Below are 12,505 nucleotides of genomic sequence, written 5' to 3' on the forward strand. Positions count from 1 at the left end.
CTTGTGGGTAGATAATCCCTAGGTTGTTACCTTGTGCAAATTGTTTACTAACCACTAACTATTCATCACTAACCATTGATATTGTTGACCTAATTTATCATCTTGTGATTTATTTTTTTGTCAACTTATTGTATTATCATTTACTTTCAAACACTCGTCATCATTCTTATCATCATTGTATGTATATTCTCATGCATCCTTTATCATTTGTCATTTACTTATTGTCATTACATAATTAAAAACATTAAAAACATGATAAAATCAAAAGACAAAAAGTTTCATTCATCTGTGACTATTGTTGGACTTAGAGGATTTCATTAGGAACCTTGCATGTGGACCTTGCCCTAATTCTTGACCTAATGCATTAACTTGTTTTTCATCTGTAACTTGCAACCTTTTATTGTAAGAATGACATTCATGGAACTACGCTAGGGAGTCATGCTTTTAAGACTATTATCCACTTGTTAGCATAAGTCACTTTGCACATACAAGGCTTTCTCTTGGACTACCTTACAATGAGACATTTTATTTCCCGCATTTGTTATATTATAAATATCCATGTATATCACCATTTCAAAATCAAAGCAATAAACCATTGATCCAACGTCAAGTGACATTTTCTTAATCAAACCCAAAAATGCAATAAAAATACAGTTAGAATTATGCGCCACGATCCTTAAGCGATGGAGAATGAGCAAGGATGGATCATTCCTACGCTTACTCTGAGTATTTTGGACACAAGACACTTGGCTTTATAGTCTAAAATATTCCCCTCCACCCATAGTATTTAGTGAAATTATAATAAAAAACATTTCATTCTCAAAAAATCTAAAGCAAACATCAACTCATCAAACCTTATTTTTACGCCTTAGGGCATCACACCGAAAACTCTTCTTCAAGGTAAAATCAACCAACACACAAACATTTTCTACTCCGAACTACAGAGTTCTGATTCGTCATCCCCTGATAAATGATACGTAGGCACAAGGGCCCCAATCCTTGACGAGCACAATAATAAAAAAACCCAATCTCATTCTTTACCCACTTTTAATAATAAGATAAACTTAAAATATAAATACTCACAGACGTAGACAACTTAAATGGTTCCCATGGAGTATCATGGACGTGAGGGATGCTAATACTTTCCCCTTGCGTAATCGACTTCTGAATCCATATTTTGGTTGCAAGACCAATCATCGTCCATATTTTTTTCTTTTATTCTTTAAAGAGTTTTATCGACTATTTTCCCTTTCCTCTCTAAGGAATAAATAAAATTCGGTGGCGACTTTGTGTTATTCAGTCAGTCAAGTTTTTAACGGTGGCGACAAATATGGAGATTGGTGAGTTGATCTTGAGATTCAATAGTTTTAAGGTTGTTTTCAATGTGTTTGAAGTGATGCAACATCATAAATAAAATCCTCAATGTTATTGGATTGATATCGTTGAACGTGAACAAGATAAGAAAGATTGTAATCAGATCAACGTGGATCCAGGAGATCAAGAGAAGAATGTTGTTACATGTTCATACAAAATATCATACATGATGCAAAGGTATGCACTTCCAATTTATTCCTTCATCACTCTTTATTGTTACATTGATAATGTATGTTTAGAGTCTTTTTGTGTCACAAAAGAAAAGTTGTTCACCACGCTCATAACAATTGCTTAGAATTAGGAATTCTTGTTTGGTAATTACGCGTATAGAACGATAATTAGCAAACTGAAAGAGAAAATTTTATAGGGTATACACGACGCTGGATTTTTTTTATTAAAACCATGCAATTATTTTAACAACTGAAAAACAGTTACCAACAGTGGTAAAGACTTTGGATAAGTTTATATTTAGTTTAATTGATTCAAAAGTTCTCGTGCTTATAGGTTGTGCAATATTTTAGAATATGGAGAGAAAACTAGTTAAGAAAACCCATGATGGGTGGTAATTCGTATAAAGGAGTATATCCCTCTAACAGAATCTCTCTTAATGTACTTAGTGCATTTTATTATGATTTTTTAATTGAAAATGATATATTTTCAAATTTATATTTATCAAAATGTCATTGAATATGATATTTTAAACAAGAGAAAAATTATTGATTGATTAAATAAATGAAAAAACATTGTATTCTATTTGATATATGAAAAGAACTTAATAAATATACTTGTAAATTTTATCGTTAAAATAAGAAACAGTTTGACTCGATTAGCTATTACGTGTCGGGATAAATCGTCCTCTTAAATACATTTTCACAATTTAATTTAAAAAGGTAAAAATGAGAGATTGTATCCATTATTTTTAATGTGATATGCATTTGAGGTATGACAGTTGCCCATATTTAATCATCTTAAACTTGAATGTACGAATGGCGACAGCTTTCGGACATCCGAGGTAAATGAGGATTAAATACTAAGACCCTAAAATATGTCCTTGGAGAAGGAAGTAAATGTAATTTAATGAGATTGGTTGTATTGTCAGAAATTTATTTGTTGGGGATACAGAATGAAAGATAGACTTTGTGGGGATTATTGACTGAAATAATTAGTTATGGAATAGATCAGTCGCGAAAGAGATGTTGTTATGCATTATAGGTGTAGTTCTTATGCTGGATTTATATGATGTGTGAGATTATGCACGTTATGTAGCAAAGTGGGATATTTTGTGAGACTCTTTTTTTATGCGGTGGTGAACTTTGATTCTCCGACATCCGATAACATACCAAAGAGCTTATAATTAAGGAGAGACTCCAGGTTACCATAACTGCTGGAGATTTCATTTGGTTCTGTATGAGAGAGAATAGTTTATGACCTAATCGGGCGGTTGTTGAGATGCTTTTGTATATTAAGCGTATGTTGTAGACTACTGGCCTTCCTTTAGATTTTTAAATAATAAGGGCAAATGCAAAAGTTTTTCTTGTAGAGCTTTTTATTATTCTCAATGTTTCGCAGTGTTATATATCAAAATAAATAATATCTTGCAAATAAAATACAGGAAAGGAAAATTGATAGGAGAAAGAGAACTTTATTGGATGTAAAAGAGAGTTTGTACATAAGTTGAGAGTACAAAGATGCAAAATCCTAGAAGAAGAAATTACAAAAATTGAAAAATAAGGAAAATGGAAATAGGAAATTTATATGAATTTCTGTTGATTATAACACATGCTATTATCCACGGTAAGATCCGAAATCTAATTCTTTGCTTCATCCAACAATGACTGAACTGATATATGTCGTCTAAATTCTAGCTGTGATGAAGTAGGCTCAAGTGTTGCAGTCAAATGCCTTTATCCCTAAACTTTTCCTGGACATATTTCATTTTTTCTCGTCCACCGGGATACCCATGTTTGCCTAAGTCGCCTTTTCAGGTTTTCGACTTAGAGGACTTATTATCAATTTTTTTAACCCTAATTTTTACTTGGACATTTCTTTTTTTGGTCCATCGGGATACCCATTTTTGCAGGTTGTCCTTTCGGATGTCAACCTAGCGGGATCTTTGTTCATTTTTTTTAGGCATAATATTTTTTTACTGCGTCGAAGTTCACTGGCAGTGGAAACTCCTCCCCATCCATGATGGTGAGTATCAGAGCTCCACTTGAGAATGCCTTCTTTACGATAAATGGTCCTTCGTACTTAGGAGTCCATTTGCCTCGCGGATCCGAATGTATTGGCGAGTATTTCTTAAGCACTAGGTCACCTTGTCAGAATACACAAGGGCAGGCCTTTTTGTTAAAAGTGTTCTTGAGTCGTCTCTGGTATAGCTGACCATGGCAGAGAGCAGCCGATAGCTTTTCATTTATGAGATTCAGCTGATCAAATATGGACTGAATCCATTATGCTTCATCAAGCTTGGCTTCCATGATGACCCTTATTGAAGGAATTTCAATCTCAATTGGAAGAACGACTTCCATGCCAATCATACCCCAATTTTATCCGGGTAATTTAAATGCAACTGATACATGTTCATTTATCAAGTTTTTCATTTTTAGCCATATTCATTTTTATCATAAAAAAAAGTCACCATAATCATGCATATATGCATTATAGTAAAAAAAAGTCAACATAAAATCAACATTTAACATGTTGAAAAATAGACTAAAATTGCATTTTTTTCATAATGCATTTTGAAAAATAAATTCATGATCATTTAATTTATTATCAAAATATCCATTTGAAATTTATTAATCATTTTCATGCATCATAAAATAAAAATCAATGTTTCTAGAAGGTCCAAAATATCTTTTATTTATTACATTATTACTCCATGCATATATTATATCATTATTCCATACATATATTATATCATTATTCACTATTTAATTAAATAAGTTTCTAGAAGGCACCCACACTCTTTGCATAATTCTTAAACTACCATCTTTAGAGCCTATAAATAAAATTATTTTCATTCACAATTCTCGCCACCAATCATCCACAAAAACTAAGCCAAAACTTTCTTCATTTTTCTTCAAGTCATTTCTTTCTTTGTTTATTGAATTTTGTTTTAGGTATACTCTTATACTTGTCATTTTTTTAATTCTATTGCATTTTTATTCTTGCTTCATTTATTTAGTACCTTAATCATCATCATTTTGTATGGAAACTCAAATGATTTTAAATCAAGAGTTGAAAAGTATTCTTGAACCTCCATAAGCAAAAATGATTAATTATGATTTAATTTTTATTTATTTAATTTTCTTTGCATTATTATTCTTGCTACACTTAATTAGTACCTTAATCATCACCATTTTGTATGGAAACTTCATTGATTCAAAATCAAGAGTTTAAAGTGTTCTTGAACCTCCATGAGCAAAAGTGAATTCGATATGATTTAATTTTCGTTTATTTAATTTTATTTGCATTATTATTCTTGTTTCACTTAATTAATCACCACTATTTTGTATGGAAACTCCATTGATTCAAAATTAAGAGTTTAAAGTGTTCTTGAACCTCCATGAATAAAAATGGTAAAATGTAAATTGATATCTGATTTACATAAATAATGTATCCAATAGCTTCCCAACATCACCTCGAGCATGAATTCATGGTTTGTTTGTCATGAGGATGAATAAGATGACTTAATCAAGCAAATATGTGTTGCTGCATTTTTTTGTTAATTTTGATTTCTTTTATTGTTTATTTGCTGATTCCAAATATACCATTGTGTTTTTGAGACCGAGTAGATAAATTTTAATTATTTATTTGCTTAATTCCGTGAAAATTTGAGAAAGTTATGGTATTTTTACGTTTTCGTTGGATCCCCTTTTCTTTCATTTTTGTTGTTAGAGGAATAGTAACCAAATATGGGGTTGTGGAAGATGAAGTCTCTCTCACACACCTTAATTGCTCAGTGTACCCCTGCGAGACTCCATTCTTTAGGTCTAGAGCATTTTCCTAGCTGCATTCCCAAATTTCAGTATGTTTTTGTCTTTTGTATATTTTTTATTCATTATTTTCTTATTACTTCTTTCTTTCTTTCTTTTTGTTTTTTCTCTCATTTTCTTTAGTTTTTAAATTCTTTTACCTCTTGTATTGATAGTGTACCTCTCTTTTATTATTTCTTTTATCTGTTATTATTTTTATTATTTGCTTTATTTTAGTTTATTTTATTGTATTTTTAGTTAATACATAATTGTTAATCCAAAAAGATAAAATGACTATTAAAATTAACCTTTTAAAAAATACTAAAAATCAAAGGTGTTTGATCAACATCAAGTACATTTTTCAAAATCACACCAAAATATTTTCAAACCAAAATCAATCGCTTAACATCCATTAGCCTTCACAAATAAAATCAATCCTTTGAAAAAATCAATCTGGCCAACACCAAGCCTTTTTCTTTAATAAACACCCCCAAGTCATTTATCAAACCATTTCATTTCCATATCACAAACAAAACGCTTGATCCAACGTCAAGTTCATTTTTCCAAATCAAAATTCAAAAACACTTAATTCTTATTAAATACTTTTGCAAATAAGATGGAAAAGGAACGTGATGGATACCGCGAGCTCTAGAGACTAGGATTTGAGATGGATATCCCGCCCATCCAAGCTCTCGCCATTACTCAAAACACATTTAAACCAATCAAACTCTTTTCTCGCCGGTGTGCGATTGATTCTCAAACCCTTTTCTCAAACGAAAGGTACTTTGTCTTGATGATGCAAAACAATATTTCGTCCACTTGAACGTGTGAGTAATCTTGTGATATTTCCCACAAATATTGATTTGTAAATCCATTCGGTCGTGATGCAAACATCCCATTCTCCACTTGTTTTGGGTAGTCTAATAATGTTTTTCGTCGATTGACACAAAGTAGCTTTCGCTAAAATCACCCAACAGATAAACATTTTCTATCTGGAACTATGTAAGCCTTGAGTTTTCATTTGCACCCGGAGATACGTAGGAGCAGGATTTGTTAATCTTATCTCACCCATTAAGAAAAAAGTTAGGTTTAGTTCCTTTCTTCGCATATTAATAAAAAATCCCAAAAAAAAATCTCTTTTCTTTTGGTCTTATTATTCTTTCCCCTCATAATAACTTGAGAAACCTAACGTTTCTAAGCTAACACTAACACGCACAACTAACCCAACGGTTTTCGTTGAGTACAACGGACATGAGGGGTACTAATATCTTCCCCTTGCATAATTGACTTCCGAACCCTGATATTGGTTGCGACGACCATAATCATTATCGTTTTTTTGTTTTATCGATATTTCCCATTTCCTTTTTAGAAATAAATAAAGTTCAATGGTGACTATGTTCAGTCCATCCCGCAAGCGTGCGTTTGTGCTTCGCTAAGTCGTGTTATCATTTTTCGAGGTACGACAATGCTGTATACAAATGAGAACGGAGTTGCACCGATATAAGTACGTACCGAAGTTCTGTAACCATGTAGAGCAAATAGAAGCATCTAATGCCAATCTTTGTAGGTTTTTACCATTTTCTGGACAACCTTCTTGATGTTCTTATTCGCTGCTTCCACAATATCGTTCATCTTAGGATGATATGGTATATAGTTGTGGTGTTCAATTTTGAAGCTCTCACATAACTCTTTCATAATTTTTTTATTCAGGTTACTGGCATTGTCAGTAATAATCTTGCTAGGGACTCTGTAGCGATATATTATTATTTTTTTAATAAACCGTGTAACTACTTGTTGAGTGACATTAGTGTATGAAACAACTTCTACCTGTTTAGTGACATAATCTATAGTGACTAAAATGAAACAATGACCATTTTAAGCTTTTGGTTCTATCATTCTAATCATATTGATTTCCCAAATAGAGAAATGCCATGGTGATGTCAAGACATTTAAAGGAGCTGATGGCACATGAATCTTGTCCACATAGATTTGGTATCTGTGACACCTTTTGACGTAGTTGAAACAACCAGACTCCATAGTTGTCTAGTAATAACCAGCCCAAAGGATTTTCTTGGCCATAATATGTCCATTATCGCGGACCCCTTCAGAACCCCCATAGATTGCTTTTACGATCATGTCTACTTCGTGTCTATCCACACATCTTAGCAAGACCATGTCGTAGTTTCTTTTGTATAGTACATCTCCATTGAGGAAAAGTTTAGAAGCAAGTCTTCACAAAGTTTTTCGGTCACCGTTGGATGCCCCTGCTGGATTCTCTTGTTTTTGAAGGAAACACTTAATGTCATGGTACCAAGGCTTGTTATTAGATTCTTCTTCGACTGTAAGACAAAATGTTGGTTCATCTTTAAGGTCCATTCTTATTACTGGTGTTTCATTAGGGTAGTTTACTTTGTACATCGAGTATAATGTAGCCAAAGCACCTACCACTTGATTCTCTTGTCTAGGAATGTGAGCAAAGTTAATTTCTTCGAAATTATACATCAATTATAAGACATGATCACGGTAAGGAACCAAAATTGAGTGATGGGTTACCCATTCGCCTCTTACTTGATAAATAGTGAGTGATGAGTTTCCGTACACCTCTAGAGTTTTGATCCTTAGGTTTATAGCAGCTTTGAGACCCATGATATAAGCTTCATATTTAGCCACATTATTTTTACATTCAAAGCATAATCTTGCAGCGAAAGGAATATAGCCATTATTTGGAGTGATCATGGTTGCCCCAATTTCATGCCCCTTAGCATTTGAGACACCATCGAACGCGAGCTTCCATCTAGCCCCTGGTTCAGGTTCCTCATCAGGGTTGTGAATAAACATGACATCCTCGTCAGGGAAGTCAAATGGAATTGATTGATATTCTTCCAAAGGTTAGTCGGAAAGATGATTTTTTAACACACTTCCTTTGATTTCCTTTTGGGTAACATACTGGATATCATATTCAGTCAATAGCATTTGCCAACGAGCTATTGTTCTAGTGACAACAAGCTTTTAGAATATGTACTTAATTGGATCCATTTTATATATCAATAAAGTAGTATGCCAGACTATGTATTTCCTTAAGTGTCGAGCATCCCATGCCAGGGCGCATCAAGTCTTCTCCAAAAGTGAGTATTGGGCCTCATAACAGTTAATTTCTCGCTCAAATATTAAATGGCGTGCTCTTTTATGCATGTTTCATCATGTTTCCCAAGTACACAACCCATTGATTCATCTAGTACCGTGAGATACATTATGAGTGGTCTACCTGGAACTGGTGGTATTAGGATCAGTGGCTCTAACAAATATTTATTTATGTTATTGAATGCCCATTTGCAGTAGTCATTCCACTCGATTGTTTGGTTTTTCTCAAGAATTTGAATATAGATTTGCAGGTAGTCGTTAGATGAGAGATGAAACTCGAGATGTAGTTTAGTCTACCCAAAAAGCCTCAGACTTCCGTTTTTGTTTTGGGAGGTGGCATATCTTGAATAGCTCAAACTTTGTTAGGGTCAACTTTAATGCCTCGTTGATTGACGATAAATCCTAGAAGTTTACCAGATCTAACCCCAAAGGTATATTTTGCAGGGTTCAATCGTAGCCTGTACTTCTTGAGTCTAGCAAATAGTTTTGTCAGATGGTCAACATATTCGTCTTCAGTTCTAGATTTAGCTATCATGTCATCCACGTAAACCTCTATATCGTGAAATAGGGTTACCATGGCCCTTTGATAGGTTGCCCCCTGCATTTTTCAAACTGAAAGGCATGACTTTGTAGTAGAACGTTCCCCATGGGGTGATAAAGGTGGTATTTTCCATGTCATAAGGAGACATCTTTATCTGATTGTACCCGGAGAAACCATCCATGAACGAAAAACAGATAATTGAGTCCATAAACATTCTGACTTTACCATCCTTTTTTGGGACTGGTACTATGTTTGCAACCCATTGAGGATATTCAGATATAACTAAGAAGCTAGGTTAAATTGTTTCTTAACCTTTTCCCTGATTTTGAGTGTCATGTCTGGTCTTATCCTTCTGAGCTTTTGCTTGACAGGAGACCATTCAAGCTTGAGTGGTAATTGGTGCTCAAAATATTAATGTCTAAACCAGACATATCTTTATATGACCAGATGAAGACATCCACATACTCTTGTAGTAACTCGACTAACTCAGTATGCACATGTTTCTCTATAGATGCCCGAACCTTTACCTCATTTCTGGCTTCTTCAGTTCCCAGATTAATGACATTTACTGGCTCTTGCTATGGCTGAATCTCTTTTTTCTCTTGCTTAAAGAGCCAAGCTAGTTCTGTTGGTAGTTCATAATCTTCCTCACCATCGTCTTCAACGCGATTAATTGGGAGTCCAAAGCTACAGGGGATTATAGTCTTGTCGTTATCAATGGATTCATTATTTATGCATATTTATGGGATTTTATTTTAGAATTATGCTCGTGGAAAAGTAAATAAAAAGAAGCTTCTACCATTTATTTATGAAAAAAATAAAAATAAAGGAAAGAAAGGGAACGCGAGTTTGAATGCAAAATACTTTTCATTGATTGAAATATAATGCTTTTAAACATTTAGAGGTCCTTTACAAAGCTATCCTCTTGCCTCGGGCGGGGACATGGGATTCAAAAAATACAAATGCATTACTTTGACACTAAAAAGACAACAGGAACCAAAAAACTCGTTCAATTTTTCCACGCGAAGCCAGGTGGACACCGGCGTATGAAGCTTGGAATTTCTCCGCTTGCCTCTCCTATGACTGCCACTAGGTCATCATGCCGGAACCCAACATTGTTGAACACTTTCTTTATATGAAAGAATTTCTTTTGGTCTTCAGGATTAAGCAGGCTTGATGATGGATGATAGACAATACCAAACCGATTGTTTTTCTCGACAACGTCTAAACTTGTCCCCAACCAGCAGGGTTACCTTTTTTATGGGTCTCTTTAGCACTCTTTAGTGAAGGCATGATCAATTTTGGCACCTTGTCAAGATTAGACGTAGTGGTACTGACATTTTGGAACTCTAAGCAGTGAATGGGGACCTCTATTCCACCCTCGTCAGTTTCGATATATCAAAATGATGAAAACTTGCTTATAAGCATATCTTCCTCACCGAAGATGATAACCAACTTGTCTTCCACCATGAATTTTAGTTTCTGGTGTAGTGTACAAGTTACTTCCCCAACAACATGAATCCAAAGTCTCCATAGTAAACATCTGTAGGCAGGGTTAATGTCCATCACTTGGAACATGATGGTAAACAGATGGGGTCCAACTAGAATTGGCAAATCGATCTCACCGATAACTTGTCTTCCGGAACCATCAAAATCCCTTACTATTAATGCACTAGCTCTTATTTTTGCTCCTTCAACCAATAGTTGACTCAACATGTTCTTTGGCATTACGTTGAGAGAATAACTGGTATCTATAAGAACCCTGAATATGAGAGTATCCATGCTGGTAACAAAGATATGTAATGCCTTGTTGTGGGAAGCTCCTCTAATTGGAAGTTCAACATCATTGAATCCCAGGTAACAGATGGCTGTAATATTTGTGACTACCTCATCAAATTGGTCAACAGTGATATCTTGCACTACATATGAAACCTTGAGTACCTTCATCAAAGTTGCTTGATGAGCCTCTAAGATTAAGAGTCATGATAGGACTGAGGTTTTAGATGGCGTTTGACCTAATTGGTCCATAGTCTTAAAGTCGCTCTTTTTAATAAGCATGAGGAATTTCTGACTTTCATCAGAGAGAGATTCTCTTTGCGAGGTTCAGTCTGTGCCTCTACACTAATTCTTTCCCCTTAAAAAGAGTAAATTCTTCTTGTTTGTGCACAACGTCCTTCACCTTGGATGGAGAAATTGGTGCAACCATCTTTTGAGGAATGAGTGATGTCCCCTCCTTTCAGGGAGAGGTTGTTGGTATATTTTTCTCCTTGGGGAGAGTAGTCACAGTTGTATTTGACTTTATTGTGAATTTTGGAGCGACCACTCCGAGTCATTTCCTCAACTCCTGCTATGTTGAAAATTTCTAACTCAAAGAATTCTATGGGCTTTCCTCCCACATAAGCAGTAATGTTGTACTTCTAAGGCATGACCTCGGTACTTTGAAAGGGGAAAGGCCTTAGAACACAAATATTTATAGGTTGCAATAGTTTCCTCATGGGTGCCTGTTTCTGCTGTCGTTTGTAAACAATAGTGATCGGTTCGATGGTAGATACCTGATCATTAACATTAACTTTGGTGAAATGGATCACATCTTGGTTCATCAAACTTTGTACATAGTCCTTCAACTCATCACACTTATTAGGTTCCATTTGGCAAACACCATAATCATTATGCAAATCTTTCAAGAAACCATAATCTTGTAATCTCTTCATAATGATTGACATCAGGATCTTAACCTTGGGGACCTTTTTGATTACTTATGTACATTTTACCTCATCAATTGCATTAACCGCTGACCGACCGTGGCCAGGTATAGGATTCGTATTTATGTTCGATAGTTCTTCGGTAAAGGTCAGTAACTTTTGATCAAGAAGTTCATAAACTTTAGTCTTGAAAACAAAGCAATCTTCCGTAGAATTCCATATATATCCCAATGTGGTATGCACATGAAACGTTGGGGTTATGCTTGGGATTATAGGGAAAAGAAGCAGGTTGTATCTCCTTAGGCACAACTTCCCCAACATGAACTAGATAAGGAAATAATTGGATATAAGCCAGTGGAATTTTATTGAAGTGAGGACGTCTCATCTCCTGACCATTGTTCCATTGTCTATTCTGTCCTTGCCTTTGATTTTGATTATTCTGTGCGAGTTGTTGATTATGTGGAGTATGAGCCAGAGGAGGCTATTGGTACCTTGGTGATGCTTGATATTAGAACAGAGGTTGTTGATATTGTGTTGCAACGACGTACGGGAATGGATAATATGTCATGGAAGCCATGGGTTCATGATACTAGGGATTAACATTGGTCGTCACAACACTAGTCTCTCACTTTTTCTTCTTGGTAAAACTGCCTTGAGGCATTTTAGACCCTGCCTGATTACCAGAAGCACCTGGAATCCTACATGCTTCCAACCATCTTTTCAAAAGAAGTACCCTAGAGCGTACTCATGAAAATGTCTACGAGTTCAGA

The sequence above is a fragment of the Lathyrus oleraceus genome, chromosome 2, assembly GCF_024323335.1.
Source record: "Lathyrus oleraceus cultivar Zhongwan6 chromosome 2, CAAS_Psat_ZW6_1.0, whole genome shotgun sequence".
NCBI classification, from domain to species: domain Eukaryota; kingdom Viridiplantae; phylum Streptophyta; class Magnoliopsida; order Fabales; family Fabaceae; genus Lathyrus; species Lathyrus oleraceus.